Source organism: Phalaenopsis equestris, unplaced genomic scaffold, assembly GCF_001263595.1.
Source record: "Phalaenopsis equestris unplaced genomic scaffold, ASM126359v1 Scaffold001366, whole genome shotgun sequence".
NCBI lineage: Eukaryota > Viridiplantae > Streptophyta > Magnoliopsida > Asparagales > Orchidaceae > Phalaenopsis > Phalaenopsis equestris.
Genome location: NW_018165805.1, coordinates 1 through 10,574, shown reverse-complemented (window position 1 = coordinate 10,574; position 10,574 = coordinate 1).

The window sequence follows — 10,574 nt, the reverse complement described above, 5'->3', positions numbered from 1 at the left end:
AGTAACATTTTAAGTTTGAGGAATTTTGATACACCTAAAATATATATGTACACATTTTTATACCTATTTCTGAGATATTGTGCTTTAATGGAAGACATTTGTGTGTTTTTCTTTTAAGTATAATCAAATAGATGAAAAATGGTGGAACAAGTGAAAAAGGATCAAATTTGGAGCAAAAATGAAGAAGGTGTGCAAAAGAACTATGGTGCCTAAGTGCCTAGAACAGACGCTTAAGCGCCAGTAAAACCGAGATGGCCGCACCTAAGTGTTAAGTTACTTAATGATTCAATGAATTTGGACAAATTTTTGAATAGGAGTTTCAAGGAAATCTAGTGAAAATGTGGGAAATGGTTAATAGACATGAAAATACATTCAATTGGCTTTTGAAAAGAGGCAACTCGTGGAAGATTCATTGAATGTGGACACATTTTGAAGAGACACCAATGCATCTTTTGAAAAATTATAAAAGAAGACTTGGATTGGATTGAAGAACTCTCTCCTACTCTCTCACAAATGCCTCCACAGTGCCTTAGAGAAACTCCTACACACCCACCATAGCCATGCCACCGAAGAAGCCTCTCTCATAGATTAATTAGGATACTTTGAGAGAGAAGAAGAAAGGAGTTGTAGTGTGTGAGTAGAGAGTATTTTAAGTGAAAGGAAGAGAAGAGATTTAAAGGAACTTCAAGAGTTTGGTGGAGAGGAGTTGAGATAAGTTTTTATCTTTATGCCAACATTTGGTTTTAATCAGACTTCTTGTTTGTTTGCATGATTTCTACTTTTAAACTTAGGTGTGGTTGTGTTTTCTCCATGAATTCTGAGTAGTTTTCTTTATCTTTTTCCTTAAAATGATAAGTGATTAAGTATTGGATGGAAGTTGTGTGAAGTATTAATCTTTAATGTTGGAATAAGTTGTGATGATTTTAAACCTTGTACTTCTTTTACTTCTTGATTTGGTGAGTTAAGAAGTTAATATTTGTTGTAAAAACATGTAAGATCCGAGATGGAATTGTCTCAGTCAATCTCAGTCAACTTCAGTCAACTAATGGTAAGAATCACATGAGGTTGTATGGATGAGAATGTAATTCATATGGTTGAGTGCAAATAAATAGAGAAATAAATTTTGAAGGGTGTAGAATTAGAGGACTTGAGTGACAGGCTAAAGCCCCTAATTTGGTGTATAGTTTTAGGTTTTGATACAAGATGTTAGCCCCTAGGTGGAGGGAGAAGAGGGAACTCTAGAGTGAGAGCTGGTATCTTCCCTATATAGCCCATCTTCAAGACTATTCAAACTTTAAACTGATTAATGTTCTTTATAACATCTCTAGTAAGGATAAAAAATATTATTGCTCCTATTTAGCACAACACAATTTGAATACTTCCACAACAGTATTTCTATACTTGTTACTGATTCATGATAAGGAAAAAGATATTTTATTTATATTTTCTTCATCTTACAAATATCTAGTTAAATTTTGTTAATTGTTTACTTTAGTTTCAATATGAGGTCAACAACTTTTAATTATAAAAAATTACAAAAAGAATTGAGCTTTCATTCCTGTTAAAATAGCTATAGTTTAAGTAAGAATATTTTGCAATGTAAAATTTGTTATCTAACTTCTTCTGATTTGGTTACATATTGTATTTATCCTTGTGGGTTTGATATTCAGGGCTTAATCAAAGTGCCCTATGTTACTTGATAATGATACATATACTTGTGTAATATCATCCCATATTTAAATTTAATAATTGCATTCTCATTTGCTTCGATGTCAAATTTTTGGTGTCATTACAAAGTAAGAAATATAAGTAAGGAAATATTAAGATTATAACCTTATACATCATAATACTTTCATATAAGATCTGGATCATGAGTCCCTAAACTTTCTTTCCCAACGTAGCCCTTCTTTTCCCCGATTGGTCTTTTGAGTTGGATGTGAGTCCATGTGCTTTCTATCTCGACCCGGACTCTCCACACATTCTTAATCCTTGATGGTTGTCTCCTTAAATCCGTACAACGGACCTTCGTAAGGGTTTAGCGAGTGATACACCAAAAGTATATGTATTTTTAAAACCATATTTTATAATCATTTTTAGTGATATTGCACTTTAATGAAAGATATTTTTATGTTTTCTTGCAGGTTGTTGATTTTTAAGACTTGAAGCAAAAAAGATGGAATTTGGAGTCAAAATGACGTTTTTTGAATAAATACTCAGCGCCGACGACGCCAAAAGCTGTGTCAACAGCATCATTTGACAGAGAGCAGCAAATTAAATTATGGACCACTGGCGCTGACGGCGCCAATGTCGATTCAAATCACCTGTTTCTAGAAGATTCGACAATTTTGGATGCTTTCTGAAGAGTTTTTAATGCACTGATTGGAGAACCAACTCTAGGCTCTATTTGGGGTCGAAATTGATCCTCATTCATCCTTGCTCTTTTTTGCCACACCTCACCTCCATACACTTTTTCCATCTTCATTCCACCACCATTAAAGAGTCTATTAGTGATTTTTCTTTAAGAGTTTAGAGTTTTTGTGGTGAGATTAAGTGTGAATTCTTCTCTGAGAGTGTTGGAGAAGGAGAAAAGTGAGAGATTTCTGATTTCTTCTTCCTACATTTCCTTCTTCCTATATTACCTAGAAGAGGCTACTAGGGATTTGCTTTGAGAAAGAGCTTCAGATATGTGTTGTTTGTTTATTATGATTGTATGACCTTTCTTTTATATATGAAATTTGTGTTTGTTGTATCTTTCTCATGAAGTCTGAAGTCTGAGTAGTTTCTTTATCCCTACTATGAGATATGGTGAAATGAAGAGATAATATAGATGTGCTAATATTAAAATATAAAATCAATTGTGATTATTAAATAATCAATACTAAAATATAAAATAAAATGTGATGATTTTTCAACTCCGAACTTAATTTACATTTTGATCTGGCCAATTGAATTGTAAAAAAGTGGTGTGAAACATACGATCCGGGAAATGGAGAATGAGTTCTACAATAGAGTAAGAATCACATTTAAGTCTATGAAGGAGTATTTCATTCAAAGAATTAAGTGCAAATAAATAGGGAAATATACATTGTTGGGTGACAGACTAAAATCTTCAATTTGATCTTAGTTTTTAAGAACTAAAGCGAGAGTTAGCCTTCAGAGGAAGAGAAGTGATGGGAAGTGAATTTCTGGAGTAGGAGCCAATATTCTCCTAGCCTAGCCACGGATTTAGGGACTAAACCTGGGGTTAGCCAATCATTTTCAATAACTCTGTATCAAAGTAGAGAATTAAAACTACTCCTATTTGGCGCAATACATATTTGAATGATTTATCTCATCTCATTTTACCAAATCCTCATAGTACTGAGAAAGATATTTTTTCACATAAGAAATCTTCATCACATAAACATAGTTTAATAGTTTAGTAGTTATTGTTTAAACTTTACATTTCAATTTTGATATAATTTTATTTTACTTTCCTGATAGTACATCAAATTTAATCATTTCCCGTGGGATCGATATTTGGGGCTTAAATAGAAAGTCCTTTATTACTTCATAACGATACGTATACTTGCATAGAATCCCAAAATTAATTGCTTAAATTTCTAATTCATAAAATATTGCATCAAGTATTTGGCATCGTTGCATAGTGGAGTCAACTTTATAATTTTTTTTACACAACTATATTTCTCGGGATCAAGTTTTTGGCGTCGTTACCGAAGAAGGTAATGGTAAATTAAATAGATTTGATAAATTAGGAAATTTAAAGATAATTATATAAAAAAATTAAAAAAATTTTAAAAATAAAAAATCCAAAAAGATAATATTTTATTATTTAAGAGTTATTCTTAAGAAAATTTTCTTTGTTTATTATATTTGTTTATGTGAAATATTGGATCTTATGTGAAATATTGGATCTTTGAAATATTGGATCTTAAGGTTTAGTACCTTACAATTCAGAATTAGAGCGTACTATTAGAAAAATTTTAAAACAACCAAAAAAAACTAAAAACTAAAACTTTTAAACCTTCCTCGTGGGATCGATATTCCGGGCTTAAATAGAAAGTCCTTTATTACTTGATAATGATACGTATACTTGAACAGAATCCCAACATTAATTGCTTAAATTTCTTAATCATAAATATTGCATCAAGATTTTGACACTGTTACATGGCGGAGTTAAACTTATATAAATTTTACACAACTATATTTCTCGGGATCAAGTTTTTGGCGTTGTTGCCGCAGAAGGTAACAGTAAATTAAATAGATTTGGTAAATTCAGAAATTTAGAAATAATTATAAAAAAAAGTTATATAAAAAATTCAAAAATATTTTTATTTAAGAGTATTTTTTTCTTTTTCTTTGCTTATTATATTTGTTTATGTGAAATATTGGATCTGAAGGTTTAATACCTTACGATTTAGAACTAGAATGTACTATTAGAAAAATTCAAAAACATTAAAAAGAAATTAAAAATTTAAACAAAATGGCGAATAACTTAGATAATGAAAATCGACAAATAAAAAGTTATGTTAATCCGACAACAGATGAACTTCAATTGACTATTCAAAATCCTGATGTTGCTGCTAGTTTATCTGAGCTTAAACATGTTATTATCCAAATGGTACAAAATAATCAGTTTAGAGGAACACCTACTGAAGATCATAACTAAGATCATAACTTACATGATCATAACTTACATCTTGCTAGTTTTCTTGAATTATGTGCTACTTTTAAAGATGACGGAGTGTCTAATGAGATATTAGGCTTATAATTTTTTCTTTTTCATTAAGGAATAAAGCTAAAGCTTGGTTAAATTCATTAGCACCTGGATCTATCAGAACTTGGGGAGAACTATCACAAAAATTCTTGGCTAAATATTTTACACCCTCAAAAACTGCTAAGCTTAGAAATGATATTACATCTTTTTGTTGGTTTGAAGGGGAATCGATATATGAAGCTTGGGAAAGATTTAAAGATCTTCTTAGAAAATGTCCCCACCATGCTTTACCAGATTAGCTGATAATTCAAACATTTTACAATGGATTAGTGGGATCACTTAGATCTATTATAGATGCTACTGCAGATGGATCACTAATGTCAAAACCTTTTAATGAAGCATATTCTTTAATTAAAAAAAATGCTACTAACAATTTTCAATGGCCCTCTAAAAGGGTAAATCCTAAGAGAGTGGAGTGGCTGGTATTCATGACTCAGATGCAATGTCTATTTTGGCATCTCAAATTGCAGCTATTTCAAAAAAGATTGATCAAATTGGAGTGAACTATTCTCAAATACCCCCAATATTAGAGGAAAATTCACTATGTCAGATAATTGATACTCAATCATCTTAAAAACTTTAAATGCTATGAATAATCGAAATAACAATCCCTATTCTAATTATTATAACTCTGGATGGAAAAATCACCCTAAGTTTAATTGGAATAATTATAACAATTCGATGAATCCCTCCGAAAATTTGAACAACCGAGGAAATCCTAATTATCAACCTTATTATCCTTCTGGATTTAACTCTAACTTTAACCTACAAGTTAAGGAAAAGAAGTTGAAAATTGAAGAAGTAATGTTGAACATGAGAAATCAAATACAGAATCGAGGGGCTGCTATTAGAAATATTAAAAATTAATTAGGACATATTGCTACTGCACTCAGCAATAAACCTTTTGGAATTCTACCGAGTACTGTGGAAGTTAATCCAAAAGATTAAAATAAGGAACAAATTAAAGCTATTCAATTACAAAGTGGAAATGAAGTTGAAACAAGGATCGAAAGAGAAGCTGAAGTTGATGAAGACAAGGAAGAAATGGAAAGTGACCAAAATGAAAACGAACAAACACAAGGTCCTTTAGAACCTCTGTTTCCTCAAAGACTTAAGCAGAAGAATAAATATAAATAATTTACAAAATTTTTAGAAATCCTTAAGAAGTTAATGATAAACATTCCTTTTGTTGAAGCTTTGGAACAAATGCCAAGCTATGTGAAATTTATGAAGGACATACTAAACAAGAAAATAAGGTTTACAGATCATGAGACTGTTGCACCTAGTGAAGAATGTAGTGTTATTATTCAGAAAAAATTTTCTAAAAAATTAAAAGATCCTGGTAGTTTTACTATACCTTATGCTGTTGGTGAAAAGTTTCTTGGAACAGCTTTATGTGATTTAGGAGTGAGTATCAATTTATACCTCTATCGATCTTTAAATGTTTAGATTTGGGAGAGATTTCCCCTACTACTGTAACTCTTCAGTTAGTTCTTCAGTTAGTTCAATAACTTATCTAATAGGAGTTATAGAAGATGTATTAGTAAAAGTGGATAAATTTATTTTCCCTGTAGACTTTATATTATTAGATATAGAGGAAGAGAAAGAGATTCCTATTATTTTGGGGAGACCATTTCTTGCAACAGGGAGAGCTGTGATAGATGTGCAAAGGGGAGAATTAATAATGAGAGTTAATGATCAAGAAGTAACATTTAATATAGCAAAAGATATGAAATATCCTGCAATAAAAAAAGATAATAAATATTTTAGGATGAAAGTACTTGACTATCTAAGTAATGAGCAATTTAAGAATGAGTTCAAAGACAAATTAAAGCAAGGAGATTTTTTTAGAATAAGGACGACATAAAAGAAGAGGATTTGGATTATATTCAGGATAAATTTGAAACTTTAGACTTGTTGGAAAACGATAATAAAAATCTTATTTCTTCAAGTATTAAACCACATGAACTTGAACTGAAGATATTACCTGCCCATTTAAAATATGTATTTTTAGGAAAGTCATCTACATTGTCTGTTATTGTATCTTATAAGTTAACTAAAATTCAAGAACAAAAATTAATAGAGATGTTGAAAAGACATAAAAAGGCTTTAGATGGACTTTAGTAGATATTAAAGGAATTATTCATTCTATTTGTATGCAAAAAATTCTATTAGATCAAAAATATGAACCTAAAGCTGATCCTCAAAGGAGATTAAACCCAATAATTAAAGAAGTTGTTAAAAAAGAAATTTTAAAATGGTTAGAAGCTAAAATTATATATCTTATTTCAGAAAGTGCTTGAGTAAGTCCAATTCAATGTATACCGAAGAAAGGAGGTGTGACTGTTGAAGAAAATGAGAAAAATGAATTAATTCCAATAAGACAAGTTACTGATTAACGAATTTGTATAGGCTATAGAAAATTACATATGGCCACCAGAAAAGATCACTTTCCTTTACCCTTTATAGACCAAAGGTTGGATAGATTGGCTGGAAATAAATATTATTGCTTTTTAGATGGATATACCGGTTATCACCAAATTCCAATTGCTCCAGAGGATCATGAGAAAACAATATTTACAAGCCCATATGAAACATTTGTTTTTCGTAGAATGCCTTTTGGATTATGCAATGCACGTGCAACATTTCAAAGATGTATGATGTCAATTTTTAGCAATTTAATTGAACATGAAATGGAAGTGTTTATGGATGATTTTTTTGTATTTGGAACTTTATTTGAATTATGTTTAAATAATTTAGAAAAAGTCCTAGAGGCATGTGAAAAAATCAACCTAGTACTAAATTGGGAAAAATGTCAATTTATGGTTGTAAGAGGTATTGTACTTGGGCATAAAATTTTTGAAAATGGCATGGAAGTATATCCTGTAAAAATTCAAGTTACTGAAAAATTACCACCTCCTATTAATGTTAAAGGAGTAAGAAGTTTTCTAGGACATGTTGGTTTCTACAGACGCTACATAAATTTTTTTTCTGAAATAACTAAGCCATTATGCCAACTTTTAGAAAAAGATACAAAATTTGACTTTAATGAAGAAAGCATAAAAACATTTAAATTATTGAAAGAAAAATTAATCACTGCACCTATAATAGTTCCACCTAATTAGGAAAAATCATTTGAAATAATGTGTGATGCTAGTGATTATGCTATTGGGACTGTTTTAGGAAAAAGGCACAACAATGTTTTTAAAGTGATATATTATACTAGTAAAACTCTAAATGATTCTCAAATTAATTACACTACTACAAAAAAAGAGTTATAGTAATTGTTTATGCCTTTGATAAATTTAGACCTTACTTAATTGAAACTAAATGTATAAAGTATACAGATCATTGTGCTATTAAATACTTGATGCAAAAGAAGGATACTAAATCAAAAAAGAAGGATAGCAAAAGAAGGATACTAAATCAAGATTAATTAGATGAATACTTCTATTGCAAGAGTTTGATTTTACCGAGTTGATAGAAAGAGAAATGATAATCAAATAAATGATCATTTGTCTAGACTAGAAAGAGAAATATTAACTAATTTTGCAAATGAAATTTTAGAAAATTTCCCTGAGGAACAGTTATATAGTGTTGATGAAATGAATGTACTGTGGTATGTTGATATAGTAAATTTTATTGTAAGTGATATCTTACCACCTGATATTAAAAATCCACAACTAAAGAAATTCATTTATGATTCAAAATTCTATTTTTGGGATGACCCATATTTATATAAACAATGTAAATATCTAATTATTAGAAGATGTGTGCCTTATGAGGAAACTCAATAGATAATTGAAAGATGTCATAATTCTGAGTTTAGAGGACATTTTGGAATAAATAGAACAACATATAAGATTTTGCAAGCTGGATTTTGTTAGCCTAATCTTTTTAGAGATGTTAATTAATATATTAAAACATGTGATCAATGTCAACGAGTAGGAAATATTTCTAGAAGAAATGAAATTCCTCTAAATTACATTTTAGAAGTTGAAATTTTTTATGTGTGGGGATTATATTTTATGGGACCATTTATGCCTTCATTTGAAAATTTATATATATTACTTGTTGTTGATTATATGTCCAAATGGATTGAAGTTGTTGTTGTACCTAAATGTGATGCTCAGAATGTTTCTAAATTTTTAATTAAAAATATTTTTACAAGATATGAAATGCCGAGAGTAATTATTATTGATGGACGATCTCATGTTAGCAATAAAAGAATAAAAAATTTGATTAAGAAATATGATATTATGCATAGATTCTCTACTGCTTATCATCCTCAAACTAGCAGTCTTGTAGAGATATCAAATCGTGAAATTAAACAAATTTTAGAAAAAGCTATACATCCCTATAAATTGGACTGGTTTGCTAGATTAGATACCACATTATGGGCATACAGAACTGCTTATAAGCTAATCGCCTATATACTCCTATAAGAATGTCCCCATATAGACTTATTTTTGAAAATACATGCCACTTACTAGTAGAGTTGGAGCATGAAACATTTTGGGCTATTAAGGAATCTAATTTTAATCTAAGAGATGCTGGTGAGAAAAGATTATTGCAACTCAATGAACTTGAGGAGATCAGAAATAAAACATATGATAATACAAAAATCTATAAATGCAAAATGAAAAAATATGACATGATTAGAATATTTGTTATAAAGAAGTTTGAACTTGGACAAGAAGTTCTATTATATAATACAAGATTGAGATTATTTCTAAGAAAACTGAAATCCAGATGATTGTGATCATTTAAAGTGATTAAAGTCTATCATTATGAAACTGTTGTTATTAAAGATCCTAACACTGGAAAGATATTTAAAGTTAATGGACATTGATTGAAACATTATTATGAATGACACTTATCACAATTTATAAAAATTTTAATGTTAAGTCAACCCAACTAAACAAATGATACGTCGGGCTGACGATGTTAAACCAAGCACTTCGTGGGAGGCAACCCATATATATAAAAATATATATCTATGTATTACTATTTTGTTTGATAAATTTTTTATATATTAGTAGATAATAATCCTACAAAATTTTATATATTATAAATTAAGAAAAATATTGGTATTGGAGGAAAATTTGGAATTGAATTGAACAAAAAAAATGAAAATGAAAAGATGCGATTTTATTCTCTGGTACCGACGGTGCCCGCTAAACTGACCATGGCGCCGACAGCGCCATTGGGGGCGGCGACAGCGCCGATAGAAGTTTGCACGGTTCAGGATGAATTTGGCGGACTTTGGCGAGATTTCACTCTGTAATAACTACCGGGAGGTGTTTTTAAAGTCCTAAAAACTGCCTTGGAAGGCTAGAAACTTCCTATTTTTGAATTCCATGACTTCCAATTCCAGAAATACTTCAAAGTATAGAGTTTTCAATAGAAGAAAGTTTATTAATTTTGACGAGCAGAGATTATACGACAAGGTAATTATGAAGGAGAGATTGATCAAGGAGAAAGGCTTTATTAATCATGGATTGATTAATCCAAGTTCTCTGATTGATATAATCATTGTACAAAGATGATGGAAAGTTTTGTGCTACACTACTGCTGCAGTTGTTATACTAGTGGAGAAGGAAATCTATGGAAACTTACATGAAATTACCCAAGGAGTTGTCTTCGTACAAGGTAAGGCTGTACCATTTACTCTGGCGCGAATTAATGAGTTGTATATGATAGAAAACGTTCCAATCTGTCATTATACAAATTTTACCCCTACCAGAGATTTGATGCAAGATGTCTGTCGGCACTATTTTTGGTATGGAGTTTGCCC